Source organism: Molothrus ater, chromosome 13, assembly GCF_012460135.2.
Source record: "Molothrus ater isolate BHLD 08-10-18 breed brown headed cowbird chromosome 13, BPBGC_Mater_1.1, whole genome shotgun sequence".
NCBI classification, from domain to species: domain Eukaryota; kingdom Metazoa; phylum Chordata; class Aves; order Passeriformes; family Icteridae; genus Molothrus; species Molothrus ater.
Window position 1 is genome coordinate 9,468,533 of NC_050490.2, and position 14,688 is coordinate 9,483,220.

The window sequence follows — 14,688 nt, forward strand, 5'->3', positions numbered from 1 at the left end:
TCCTGTCTTCCTTACCACCTGTCTGATCAGGAGTGCCAGGTGGGATCTCAGGTACCCTGTAGGACCTGGTGGTAGGGTACAACAGCACTTGCTGCTGTTCATTGCCTTTCTTTGGGTAGGCTGATGGCTCCTTGATACAATTGGCCTTGCAGCACAGCACAAAAATCACAGCATGGATGCCACAGGTCTTGCAGGAACTGCTCTTCGGATGCTATGTAAGAGTTTTACAGGAACTCTAATCTGGCAGCACCCAAAAATATTCATTTTCCCCAGTACTCGCTTTGGCTGCTGTTGTTCCTGCTGTGACTATAACCAGCACCAAAACCTGACAGAGCCTGCACCTGCCAGCTCACCATGCAGCACAGAGAAAGGAGTAATCCCAGTAAAACGTTGTTTAAGAAATTTCTGTGTCACTTGTGCAGCTCCCTGGATGTGACAGAAAAGACTTAATAGTGACTCTAGCAAAAAAAGATATACAATTCAATTTCATGTTATTTTAAGGAAGATGGATGATGAGACTACCTTAAACTTTTGGAGTGTCTATAAAAGAGTATAAATAACAGCTCTCTGGTCTGTTTTAAGCCTTTTAAAATTTGTATCAACCACAAAGATTTCTGTAACAAACAAACAAAAAAAAATCCTTCCAGCAGAGAAACTTCTGTTGCAAGTACTCAAAAATAGATCCGTGCACTGAAATTTCCAAATTTGAAATTTTATTTCCATCACAAGGTTTTGCTGTGGTTTTTTTTTTTTTTTTTCTCTCAGAGGAAGCTTAATAATTAGACACTCTGCTAACCTGTAAGGGCAGGCATGGTGTGGGAAGGTGGCTCTTCCAATGCCGTGGGTGACTCCAGGAGATGGAGCTGAAGAGCAGCAGGATGAAGGAAAACACCGTGACTCGTCAGCCCGCCCACAGACAGGAGCGGTGCCTTGCGTGAGCCCTGGGGCTTTAGTTTAAATTCAAAGTGTTTTTTCTGAGGGAGCTACCCATGGAACCCCACATCCTAGACCGCTTTGTTGTGCACAGAACCACTGCTTGTGTGGCCCATTGTAAAGAGCAGGACCTGTGTATTTTTAAAATAAAGGAGAAACATCATCCAGTTTATTACCCAGTCCAACTAGCAGCTGTTTTGGGGACAGTACAAGGACAGATATAAGGAGGATGATGTTGAAAATATGGTCAGTTTTACCTAGGGACACTTTTTTCCCAGGAACATGATGTGGTCTTCAAACATTTCCTTTAGTCTAGCTGCAGAGAATCCTGGGGTACAAAGACTTCATGTAGCCAAGGCTTCCTCACCTGTCACTCGTGGGGAAAGAGACACTTGTGAATGTAAATCCCTGGATTCAAGTCTTGAGAAGTATAAACAATCCAGGAGTGACTGGGTCTTGCAGCCTTATAAGTTCCCAGAAATCAAAGCTTGAGTTTATCACCAGGAGCTCTTACTCTTATTTTCATTTTTGCCTGTATCATAACATCCAGATGTCCAGCAGATACACTAGTGCCGTGCTGGCATTGATAGGTAAGGAATCTTTTTCTGAACAGAAGTGGAAACAGCTGCTCTGTAATGGTTCTGAGTTACCTTGAAACATGAGCAGAGAAAATGCAATGTGTCTCTTGCCTACAAAGTCCCTCTGAGGCTTTAAGTTTCAATCAAAAGGTTTTACTCTCCAAAAATTACTCCTCACTTAAAAAGAGGAAGGATGCCCTTTGCTGCTTTTGCCTAGAGCCCAATAACTTCTGACATTCCATGGCAGCTGTAGTGATGCTCTTCTTAATGCAAAGAACATCTGGGCTGCCTGCAATTCTGGGAGAGAAGTGTCAAAAGTGTCATAGACATCCTTGAGCAAAGAAGGATCTTCACTTTTATTACACAGAAGTGTCAAAAACAGCATTATTGAACATCAAGTTGCAATTTGGCAAGCAGAATGTAAGTCTGAATAGATGTGACAAAACCCCTTCTAGGAAATTGCTACTTAGTGTTATTTTTTTCATCGTTCAAAATTAGCATTTAAAGGAAAAGCACAAATGGGGAGCCTCTAGGTAACCCTGACAATGACAGATCCCAGCATTCTTTTTTTTGTGCTTACTTCACAACCTCATTGCTGTCCATTGAGTGACTGAGATTGATTAGATCATTGTCATCCTCAGTGAGATGCACTGCATTGATCCAGCCTCACTCACAAAGCCAGCTCATGTGACACAGCTAATTTGACATAATTGAAAGTTCCAGCTCCAGAAGGTCACCAAGCTGGACTCAGGACACTAGTTATCATTTTATCCTTGGAACAGGGTCAACTCTCCTGAGAAACACGATGGCTTTTTGTCACACTCTTAATTGTTTCTCCATGGTTTGTATAGGATAAACCCAGGCTTTCATACTTTGATTGAATTTTTATGGTGGACAGAAGATAATTATCACCTCTTAATGCTAAATATTTTTTTTTAGTCAGATTGAGCTCTTTGTACTTAGTAAAGTACAATTCTACTAAGAACAGCTTTACATAAGGACAGAAAAATGTCTTTAGATAGGGATGGCAGTGTGAGACACATCATGAAGTTTTTAGCTTCCAAAGGAAAATATGGCACTAATTAAAAGTTTGTTGGAACAGTGTTGAGCTGTGTTCCTCTCTTTGTTACTACATCCCTCTTTCCCACCTTCCCCTCTTTTCCCATTTTCTGCTGTTCTGTTCTGAAGTTTGATTGCTGCAGTTGAGATGTCGGGCTGAACCAAGTTTGAGATTGTGGAGTTGAGTAAACCCAAAGGTCAGGCACAGTCAGAGAGCAGAGGAGTTGCAGAAGGACCTGCAGACAGGCATCGAGCCTGGCTTGTCAGCTTCTGAGCACTGCCAAGGGGTGCAGCAAAACTCCTTTGAACAGGGTCCTGGTGAAAGGTTGTGCCTTCAGGAAAATGGCCATCAGGCCATTTGCCTCATGCTTTAGGATGCACACCAAAATCCCATACCACTTTCAAAGATTTATGGTTTATTGTAAGCAGTGCAGTATGAAAATGCTTGTGTAAAAATTCTTTCTCTTAGAGAAACACTGAATGTTTGGAAAAAATTGGTTCTTTTTACTCAACAGAATTCAGTGGGCAAAGCTAGGAATTTAAGTAGGTCTTACAATCTGTGTTATTGCTTTGTTGGCCCTCTGCTCAGAATCAAATTAGCAGCTTACCCTTTATTTCTTTCCTCATATTTGCTGTTAAAAAGTCTGCCTATCCCAATAGCTCCCATTGCTTCCTATTCCTAATGCAGGTCAAAATGCCAGCTTTCTAACAGTGAATGTCATGTATAATTTCTCAGAGAAAAGAAAGTGCTTGATAAAATCTCTGCAATTGTTTCTTCTTGTTTTTTGTTATTCATATTAGGGTTTTATGTGTTCTCAGGCTTTGCTGGTTCCTTGGGTTTTTGGTAGTGTTGTTTGGTGGATTGGGTTTTTGTAATGGAAGCTTGCCTTTGGTCATTCTGTAAAGCAAGCAGAAAAGGAGAGGCACCAAGGTGCTAAAGTATGAATTAATAAAGGCAAAGACAGCTGTGGAACTATTGCGCGACAGGGGCTTGACAGAACTTCTTGTGATGAATTATTGTATCATAATTTCCAAGTTGGTCAAAGTTGATTTGTGGGGAAGGATTTTCACAAACCTAGCAACAAAGAATTAATACAAGTTTGGCAATACATTTTTAATTATGATTAACAAAACAGTGAGTTAAGGTACCTGGTTTATAGAAAGACCTATAGAAAGTAAATATAGAATTTTTCTTTTAAAAATTTTGTATTTTGACGTATGCATAGAAACAGGTCGTACATCCACATTAAATACATAACTCTCCAAAAACAGAGGTCTAATGCAGGCCAAAGGTAAATGACAAGCAATAATTGTTTAATCTTTTGTAAGTCTTTCAAAAGTTTCATCCTAGCAGCTTTTAAAACATAACTTGCAATCGACAAATCCCACTGGGCTGCTATTTATAGTATCCTAATTTTCAAAGAAAGCAAATCAGGCAACTGTTTTTAACATGAATAATATTGCTCCCAGCACTCTGTCTCCAGCCCACACATTGTGTTTTTTGGCATGATCATGGCAATTAAAAAAAATAAACAGCTCCTTTAATTTTTTTTTATACAGCCGATGCTGACACAGCTGGCAGAGAAACTCAGTGAAAGGTAAACATTCTGCTCAAAATGTAATCTAACATATTGTTGTGTTTAGTTGTTAAAATGTAATTTTCCTGAAAGAATATTTTTAAAGTAAGTTTTGGTGGTTTTTTTTTTAATAGAATTTCTAGTATATTGAAATCTGATTACAAGAGAGATTATTAGTCTTTTAAAGCAATAGCACTTGTGACACTGGATATTCAGTCAATGGCTTATTTAATTTTTAAAAATATTCTTAACAAAAATCAGGAAGAAAAATTAGGTATGATGCTTTGTCCTTCAGCAGAATATAATAGTCTGAGCTAGTAAAATCAATTTCTTTTAATAAAATTCTGTCAAAGCAGGAAGTTGAATAATAAATGTCTTCAACTATTTAAAGGGAAGAAAAAATCTAACAGAATTAAGAATAGTTTCTGATTTGCTTCAGCAACAAAAAAAGATTGTCTAGTTCCTTATAGTCTCATGCTCATAGTCTGACCTAATTACTACGAGTATTTATGAAATGAGATTATGGAATGATAAATATTTCACTAGAGAAAACACATGAATATATTTCTTTTAGGCAGGGGACGTAGGTAAGTAATTATCTGTCACACATGCTCAGAAGTTCTCAATGTACTTTTATTTTTAAAAATCACGACTTTGTATCACTGCTTATGATTAGGATGCTGTAGTTCAACATTTTACTCCCTGTTGGAGCCAATGCAGAGGCAGCCCAGCAGAGCTGGGTGCACGTGGGACTCGTGTGCTCTGCACGGCTCAGGAGGATTCTGAGCAGCAGCTGGGTGGTGTCTGTGTTGCAAAAGCCACCTCTGCCCCAAAGCGTGACCTGCTGCTCTTGGGACAGCCCTGTGGGAGGGGTGCATCAGCACACAAGTGCAGGAAGCACTCAGGGTAAGTGCTGGGGAAACTCGGGGGTTTGTTGTGGCTGCATTCACAGCAGCTCAGCACTTACTGAAACTCCTGGTTTGCTCACCTGGTGAGTAAGAGCAGGAGATGTGCTGCTCTGTGCTACCTGGGCAGTGGGGCTGTGTCTGTCCAAGCCATCAGAGTGGCCCCCATGATCTGGTGTTCCTGTCAGCTGGCCTTCAATTGTTCTTAAAAGGAAATTTATTAAAGATCCACCTTTTCCTCTCACTGATAACCAGTATATCCCTGGTATCAGGATCTTCTAACTCCCAGTTGTTTCTCCTTCTCTCAGACTGAATGGTAAAATGGGCAGGTGTGCAGCAAAAGAGGTATCTGCCTTTTATAATCTGTAAATTGCCTTCTGGGTACAAAGTTGGAGTGTATGGATTTAAGCTTATAAGAGCAACTGAACAGTCATTTGTAATGTGTATAACATGAGGTGAAGAGAAGCATTTAAAGTTTAGAGCAACCTTCAGTAGAGAAGAAAATTGTCTGGTGACTGCTATTGTTGATCTTGGAATGTGTTTCAGATGTTAGGTGTGGACTTTATATCACCCTCGGGGCACTTAATAACAACTAAACGAGCATTAACTGCTGAAGTCAGAGGAGTTTTATCAGTGTGAATCCAGGGGCATTGTTGTCTTTGTCTTGTCACAAAATAAGTTCAAAATAATGGTGCAGAAAAAAGAGTGGAAGAGAAATATTCTGAGGTGTGTTTCTCCAGTTATTCCATCCTGTTACACCAGCACATTTGTGAACTAAACTTGTCCTGTCTGATTAGGAAAGATGTAATGCAAATTATTTCAATTGAATAGAAAACTCTTTCTAGTGAAAATACAATTAAAAGAGGAAGAGAACTTTTACAGGATGGTGCTAATCCTGGTATTTTTGTCTAACGAGGCTTTCAGCAACCTGTGCATTCTCTATTCATGGAGATCATCATACCTTATTATCATAAAAATAACAAAAGCCCAGGAACATGATACATTTGTTCCATAGGAAGGCTCAGTTGCCCTGATCTGATTCTCATATAAGAAAAGCTGTTTCAATACAACCTAAACTGTTAGAGTATGGGTATCTGGAGGTGTCCCCTATCAGGTTTTCTGTTGATTCCTATTCTGAGTAGATATGCCCCACACAGTGTTGATGCTGGTGCATTTGAGAAGAGTCATACCCTTGCTGTCCTTACTGAGTTTCAGAGCAAGCTCTTTGCCAAATGCAAAACCCAAACATGATGACTAATAAAGTGAACTGTGTTGTATGTATACAATATGCCACAGACCCTCCAGAAGCAGAACAACTGGAAGTTTGATGTGCCCCTGTCTGCTGGTGACAGCACCTTTGGCCAGGCTTTCAGAACCATTGATACCTGTTTGTCTTCTCTCTGCTGATGTTCTTAGCAGCACAACAGGCCTGCACGCAGGGAAAGGTCATCTGTGCAGGGCAGAGTCCTGTGAGCAGATCAGCAGCTCCGCCTCCTCCCTGATAGTTCCCAGTGAGCAGGGCTGCCCATGATGGACAGCAGGCTGTGCTTTTCAAGTGTAGCCCAAAACCAACAGGAAAGGAAGCTTTATGCAATGAAAAAAATCAGTCTTTTGTAGTATACAGCAGTGTGATGATTATGGACTCCAAATCAGACCCATGTGAAATGAAGTTGTTGATGTTAAGCACAAAAATATCTGAGATAATTTTACATCCATTTGAAACAAAAGCAGAGGGGGGAACAAAAATGGGAAAAAGCAAGGGACCGATATTTGTTTAAAAGAAAAAGACAGCATCTGTAGAGAGAAAATTATAATTCTAGAGGTTTTTTAAGACTATTAAAAAGAATAAAAATATAGTGAGCTGGAAAGAGCAATAAAATCTATAAACATTAATTCATGGCCAGTTTTTTTTGAAGTATATGACATTTTTTTCCACAAATCCACTAACAAGGTCCTAAATATGAGTGAGAATAGCAAATTGCTTTTTCCATCTCTTGGATCTATAGCTTCACCTCTACACTTGAATGAAAACATTAACCATCAGGCAGATACTTATTTCTTTTGTTTATGCTCAGCCTCAAGAATTTTTCAGCTGAAATCAATAATTAAAATGTTTAATAGCCATGATAAGTGTTATAAATGGAACTTTGTTAAACATAGATTATACATACCTACACACACACACATATATATATATATTCGGGGTTTATATATATATATATATGTATGTATATATATGTATATCTTAGATAACTAAGATATTTATGGCTAGATTTTTTTAGCCAAGTAATAGAATTTCAGAGGAGAGTCAATGTTTAACTACATATTTGCTCAGTATATGCTGTATTCACTGTGGGTATTATTCAAACAGTGGTATCTTTTTATTTTGTTTCCATAATAGAAAGCAATCCTTTTCTTTTTGAGAAAAACAGATTCACACAGGTTTTATTTCAGGTGTTACAGAAAGCATGGGCTTTAGTGTACAAGTTTATAAAAGATTATAGGAAAAATTATTGCAGGAAGTAGAACTCCTGATGCAATGAGAATTTTGAATATCCATCTCTGATTAGTAAAATATAACTCAATACCTATCCAAGATTACCTATGTAGTTTTAGATATGCATATGGAGCAAGATTTGGGTGTATATTTGAAAAGAGAGAATGAGAGTTTGAGTCCATGTTTTGGGTAGAAGAGGGATCCTGGGCCCCTACACAGTCCTCTGCCATAGAGGGGCAAAGTTCAGTAGACCCCCACCTCTGTTCCTGTTCTTCCCATGGCTCTCTGCCCAGGAGCAGTTCTGTTGGAAACGAATGAAAAGATGGTTCTTAATTGTCAGGCTCTTGGCATTGCAACACTGAATTGAGTGAAGTAGGCTTAAAGCTTTTGGAAGCTGCAGCACCTGTATTTTTAGACATCCACAGAAATATTGATCTGATGGGATTTGATTTTTTCAGCTTTCCCTTAACAATTCCATGATACCAATTACTTTTTCCTGATGAAACAAAAAACAGTTTCCTCTTTTTGCTTTCTCTGAGTGTGTCTATTTCTGAAGTGGAGCTGCACATCCAGTTCTGAGGTGCTGGCCCAGGGTGCCACTGCTCCAGCTTCCTGCTGCTTTCCTTTGTGTCCAGCAGCAGTCTCTTAGTGAGAGTCAGTGACCTCTGCTGGGTTCTCCCTCCCAGCCACAGGACCTAATTCACAAAGCAAAATAGTTCAAAATGCTGTGTTGCCCCCTTGCTCTTCTCCTTACACCAGTTGTTCTAGCACAGGGTTCTTTATCCTCACATGATCACTATTTTCACTCTATAGCTTTTCAAATAAAGTGCCTTAGTTTAATGAACATATGAAAAGCTCTTCTTCTCTGAATATCTCCTTCAAGAAATGTCTGCTGTGATACATGAGTAGTCACACACAGGGACAGCAGGGGTTCTGTGATAGCTAAAATCAAAGATGGAGATTTTTGTTAAAACCTTTCAAATTATTTTAGAATCATTAAACTGTGAAACAGCTATTTTGTTAGCTTGCAATTTTTTCTATATATAACGTTTATTCCTCTTCATCATTCCTTGTATTTGCTCCTCATAGCTATTTTTTGCATGTTGCTTCCAATAAAAGTGCAAACTCTGAATAAGCCTCAAATCTTCTTGCTCACTGACCTAGCACAGTAAAGCCAGCACAACATCCCATCCCTGCAAACAGTAATCAGCTCTCCCAAAGAAAGCATCAGCAAGGTAAGCAATGCCCTTCTCAGTGTGAACAGTCACCAGGCACTGGTGTGGTTTGTGCTGTCATCCAACATTCCTTAGGAATTACATTCTGTGAACTAGACTTTATTCTGCATTTCTTAGAAAAAAAAAATTAGTCTGTAAGCCAAATTCATGTATCCACATTTTAAAAGGGAACTATTTATTTGAGTTTAAACACTCTGGGTTTTGTTTCAAAAGTGGAGAAAATCAAGTCAAATAGAAAGCCATCATTATCTATCTGGTATAATAAACACTAACAACAAATTTCTAAAGGCTCTCCAGAACTAACAGCTATGTGCCCCCCATTTTGTTCTCATTTATGGCACTGATAGTACCCAAAAAATCCTTACAGTTCTTTGAGTCTGCTTCCTCAGAGTTGTGATCAGAGCTGGCCATTTTGTTTTTATTGATACTAACCTGACCTTACCAGCTAAAGTTTCTGGCTGTCAAGGAGCTCTTCCAAGTTTTGCAAAGGACTGGAAGACCATTGTACTTCTGCAGTCCAAGGCACTCTGTAGTTGTGAAGTAACAAGGTTAGGATTTTGTGTGTTTTTTCACTTAATTGCTAAAACATTTATCCAGAATGCAGGAAAAATATTCATACTGTATGGAAACTGAGATGAGTGCAATTTTAGATACTTATTCCCTCTTTTTTATGTCAGCTATGTCAGGGTTAGTGTAGCAAAGGGAAGTGCAAGGCTGGTAGACTCAGTTGTATTTCCAGAATACTGTGTACATTGTATGCAGCCTGGCATACAAGCAAAAACATCTCAAAAACAAACAAAAGCAAAATTCTAACAATAATTAATAATTCTATGCTAAAGGACAAAGGCTGGTGTCTGGTGAAACTACAAGATAAGAAGGATACTGAGCTTCTGCTCTGCCAGATGGAGAGAAGATGGGTTTTGAATATGTCATGGCTTTCCACACTTGGCTTGGAAAGTGCAGTTCTGTGTTTGAAACAGCCAGCTTGCCTGTGCCTTCCTATGCCAGAGTCTCTTTTGACCCTGCTCAAAAAGGAAAACATTTATTAAATGAGAGATAGAAGATAGGACCTCAAAAATATGGCCAAATATATGATAGTCTAAGTATATAATGACTGTGACAGGAACTCATCAGCATAAAAAAGATCCTTTTTTTTGTTTTCTGACTTGGTACAGACCCTGGAAATGGGATGGTTAATCCTTAACATGGGTGCCTAGTTTTGAGATGCTGTGGTAGGAAGCAGCTCCTTCCAGCCTAGTTTCATTTAGGTTAGCCCACAGGGACCTCTGTGCCCATAGAGCTGGACTATTTCTCATCTAGAAAAACTCAGTAAAGGGGAAGGTGTTCCATCCAGGGCACTGGGACTTTTCATTACTACAGTAATACAAATAATCCATTATATGGAGTCTTTGAAAAAAAATGTTTGACTGTATGGAGCAAGTAATGGTGTTTGAGGTACCTCCAAAGGGGTAGTCAGCGGGTGAGCCTTGAAAAACTCAGCTGCTTTTCTCAGCAAGTTTCTGCCTTGTAAACTGTGCCTTTGTTTTTTGTCTATGTGGGCTGTGATGCCTTCAATTTCCCCTTGATGTATGAATGAATCCCGTGCTTCACAACAAAACTCAAACTGGACCTGGAAAAGCACAGAGGGACAGAAGAAAGAAGGGAAATGGAAAAGGTAGTTTTAAATATCCACACCACTAAAGCTGGTGAAATTATCTGTGTACAGACAGGATGATTGTGTATTTGCTCTTTGTGGCCATTTGGGGAAGCTGAAGCTTGAGGGTGTACTTGAGGTTGGATGGGTGGGGTTTTTTTTTGTTTACTAGCACCTATGTGTATGAGCAGTGGCAATACAAAACAGTAAAAATTATGACCAGTGACTCACTGACCAGAAATGTCTGATTTGTACTGTCTCAAGCTGTGCAGACACAGAGCATGAGTGACAACAGAGAACTGTCTGTAAAAGTTCAGAGGCAGAATTTATGTGCTTGCATCTGTCAAGTCACTCAATGCAGCAGCTAATTCAGGTGATTACAGTAACCTAATCTTGGACAAACTGCAAGAAAAATGGGCTGAAGACCAGGCTGCCATGGCCTGGTGTATGGCAGGAGCAATCTGTCCTCTCCTCATGGGGAAAGAAGGATGCTACTTGCCTTGCATCTGTGCATTTCCTGGCTCCTAATCTCTGAGGGTCTTTTAACTGTCTGGTTATCCCATAAGGAAATGGAAAAGAGGGGCTATGTCCTGTTTTGCCATTGCATGTCTGAATGAGGGAGGTGGGGCTGTTCCTTGGGCTCAGTCTGGCAAGGCCACACAGGACAGTATGCAGGACAAGCTGCCCTTCTCCCGTAGGTTTCCAAATTGTGAAACAGAACCCAGCTGTACTGGCCCTCAGTTTGTCTAACAAAGTTGTGTACTATAAATGGATTGGCCAGTTGTGACTGGAACCACAATCCTCAGAGAACCTTTCAACAAATCTGGTTTGAGTTTCAAGTTGCAGTGAAATATGAAACGAGGTGGGTTTCATGGGGTTTCAGGTTTTGTTGAAAACGTTTCAACCAGCTCTAGTCAGTAGCTGTTGCTTTTTCAGTTTCCTCCCTCTAACATGTCTCTGGTTTTTCTAGTTGATATGCCTCAGATTAAGTGTTAACAGGAAAAGGGTTGGAAATACAGCCCCTAAATATGGCTCAACTCACAGGGAACTCAGGGTACAGAGGATGCCCTTTCCTTATTAAATTCTGCTTTTGGTCCCCCTTCTTGTGAAACCGTACCAAAATTTCATTTTTGTGTGGAGATTTCTGGCCTGCTTTGCTCGCTGTGATAATAGCACTATAGATCACCTCCTAACTGGCTGGGGCAAGTGGAAAAGGAGCCCTGCAGATTCCGTTTGGCAAGTGCACAGCAGACCTGGAGAAGCAGTCAGATTCCCAGCTGGCGGCAGCCGGGAGAGCGCTCTGCGTGCTGCCGGCCGCGGAGCCGCGAGCAGGGAGGGAGCTGCTCGCTGCCCAGCTGGCAAGGGGAGCGCGGGGCCTGCAGAAGTGCCTGCTCTCCGTTTGGCTGCCCAGGTTGAGCCAGAGGCCAAGAAATGAGGTTCAGTTCCCATTAGCCTGTCTGGTTCTTGATTTGCTTCCTTTAGTTAAAAGAGGCAGAGAATACTGATGATGTTTTGCCAGGCACAGGATTGAAGCTGAGTGGCATAGAAGAATAGAGACTTAAATAAGCACAGCTCGCTGTCTCCACTTGCTTTTGTCAGTTCGTGTAACAACCTTGCTGCCAGCAACCTTCCTTGAAAAAGAGAGGAAAAATCCAGGGTCACTGGGAGGTGATTGTGCAGTTCTACGTTTGGTACTTAAGCTTGTTTTAAATTATTACAGAACCATTTAAATTGGTAGAAATACATTGTTAGCCTAAGCAGTGATGTTTTAAATATTTAGGAAAAGATCACTAATTTAGTGATTCCTTCCCAGGTATATTGGAAAATATATTTAGTAGTTCATGTGTTAAAAGGTTATTTAAATACATCACAGACAATTGAAGTTTCATCTCCTCTGAAGTCATATTTGTATTATATGAATTCTTTTTAATACACAGCAATTATGAGAGCGACAACAAGAGATCTTCTGTTAATGTGTGGCTAGCGCCATTGTAAAACCTGATTCTTCATTTTTTCCCCTCATTGCCTTTAGTTATTCCTTTGGAATTTGTGGTCTGTTTTTTAAAAATCATTCCTGATTTCTGTGCCAGCCTTCACTGGAGTTTGTAATAACATACTGTAATTTAGGCAGCTCTGAGAAGGTCCCATGTGTAAAGTTATCTGTGTAGCGCCTGCATGATCAGAATCCAAGACAGCCCCAATTTCACTGAGTGCAAGATATTAACATTTTAAAATGACTTCAGATCCATGATTCAGTAAAAGCCAGCAGAACCTGGACTTCAGGGCTCCCTGCACCGCAGGCAGTAGCACATCTGTTGCCTCACTTGTAGCAGTGCTAATAGCCAAGACTCTGGCAGCACATACTTCATCTGAGAAGCTCCCAAAGCCTTTGGAAGGTATGAGCAGCCTGGGCTGAAGTTTGTGCTGGTGCAATTCCCTCTTGGTATCTGAATTGGCCACTGTGTTTCATCCAGGACATTCACAGGTGCAGCTTTACATTTACATCTGGTCCCAGTGTAGAGACACCATGAGATGCTTTAGAGTTTTACTGTCGATTTTTTGCAGGTAACACCCATCCACATACATATAGCCAGTGCTCTTTTTTTATTTGAATCCCCTTTATAGTCAGCATACTTTGAAACCAGTCTCCCAGCCTCATCACACCCCAGCCAAGTCCAGGGCCATGAATGGACTCACAGATGTAGGGACTCTGTGGGCACTCCTAGTCTATCACTAAGTCTGTCTAGGGAAATGTGTGTATCTAAGGATGTCTCCAAGGTGCAACACAGAATTCCAGAAAGATGGAATCCAAGCTGGTTCAAGCACTGCAAGCAGTATGACCAGCTTTCTCTGGCAGTCCCTCTGGACTCTTTATTCCATGTTATTCTAGGCCTGTGGGTCCTGAGTTGGCTACTAGGACCTCGTTCTGGGGATGAGGTGAGAAGCTGAGGCTGTTCATCAAACCCCAGTGTCCTGAAGCAGCTGATCAAGGAAAGCTGCTCAACCAGGTAGCACCTTCTGAGCTATGGAAGGGTATTTCAGGGAGCCTCAAAAAAATAGTGCTGGATGTGACTAAGCAGAACCAACAGATAGGTAATGTTCTCACTACTAAGTTATGTGTAAGAAGGGCAAGTAATACAGTCCAAAACACGCACTCTTGTACCTTCATTGACCCTCATCAGTATGATTTTATTGAAACACACGACATCCATGAGGAGCATGAGCAAACTGCCCTTTGAAAGCATTTGAAAACCTTTTTTCAGGAAGCCAGCTCCAATGACATTTGAGGAGAGAAGAATACATTACCCTGTGCTCTCTCGCTGGGAGCCAGTGTCCTCGCAACACAAACACAGCACAAGAAATTCCAGGGGAATTCATTCCAGGTTCACACTTTGCATCCCAAGCTGGACTCCCCCACTGCCTTGGGGAAAGTGGGTTTGTAAAGCTCAGCACATTCTCAGTGTACAGCTCACTCACAGAAGTAAACATATATTTGCCTTTACTGTTGCAAAGTTCCACTTTTTCCATAATCAGTTTTAGTCATAGCACTTATAAGTTGTTTCATTTTACTTTTTTTTAATAACAGTTGATTGCCACGTTATATAGGCAATAACCTATAAACTGGAATTGCTTTACACTCATAAAGGCTTAAAATAGCAAGTCTAATTTGTTTATTAAAAAGTGATAAAAAAAGACAATGCCCCATGCTGAGACTTTGTACACCACCTTTCAATTCTATAGTACATCTTTATAGCTGTGTTATAAACCCCTCATAAATGGGTTTTGTAGTAAAAGTGCTGACACAACTTTAACTATAGAATCTTGAACAGCAGCAATGTAATAAAAGATCAAACTGTGATGCTAGGTTATAAAGAAAGAATCATGATATGCAAAACAGAGCAAAAGGTTTACAGTAGTAATGGATCCTAATACAAAGATACTAAATATTGATGAAAGAAATAATCTGGAAAAGTTTCAAACCAGCCTTTGGAACATTTCTCATTTGACTTTGGGGCTGTTGGTGTGCATTGTTTGGGTCCAGAGAACAGCTGGTGCTCAACTCAGTCTGGTGGGTTTGTGTTGCCCCATTTTGGCATGAACAGCTGACTGTGCATGAAGGACACTCAGTTTGCACTGCAGAAGAATCAGTGAACTGGTGACCTGAGAGAAATGTGCTTTTTTGCGGGGTCTTTAGTGAGACAAATCAGGTGTAAGACATTCCTGCAGCAATACAAGCTGGTTGCTGTCTA

The 14,688-nt window shown here is 40.4% G+C and overlaps 1 protein-coding gene across 7 annotated transcripts in view; it reads left to right on the forward strand.

Annotated features, from left to right (window-relative positions):
* Positions 1–14,688, forward strand: part of SEMA6D (semaphorin 6D) — a 209,080-nt gene that overhangs the window by 90,739 nt on the left and 103,653 nt on the right. For 6 of the 7 annotated variants that reach the window (XM_036389395.2, XM_036389400.2, XM_036389402.2 and 3 more), the window contains exon 3: positions 4,131–4,168. The exons of the other annotated variant lie outside the window; for it this stretch is intronic. The gene's annotated coding sequence lies outside the window, so the exon portion shown is untranslated. The remainder of the gene's footprint in view (positions 1–4,130; positions 4,169–14,688) is intronic. 7 annotated transcript variants of the gene reach the window in all.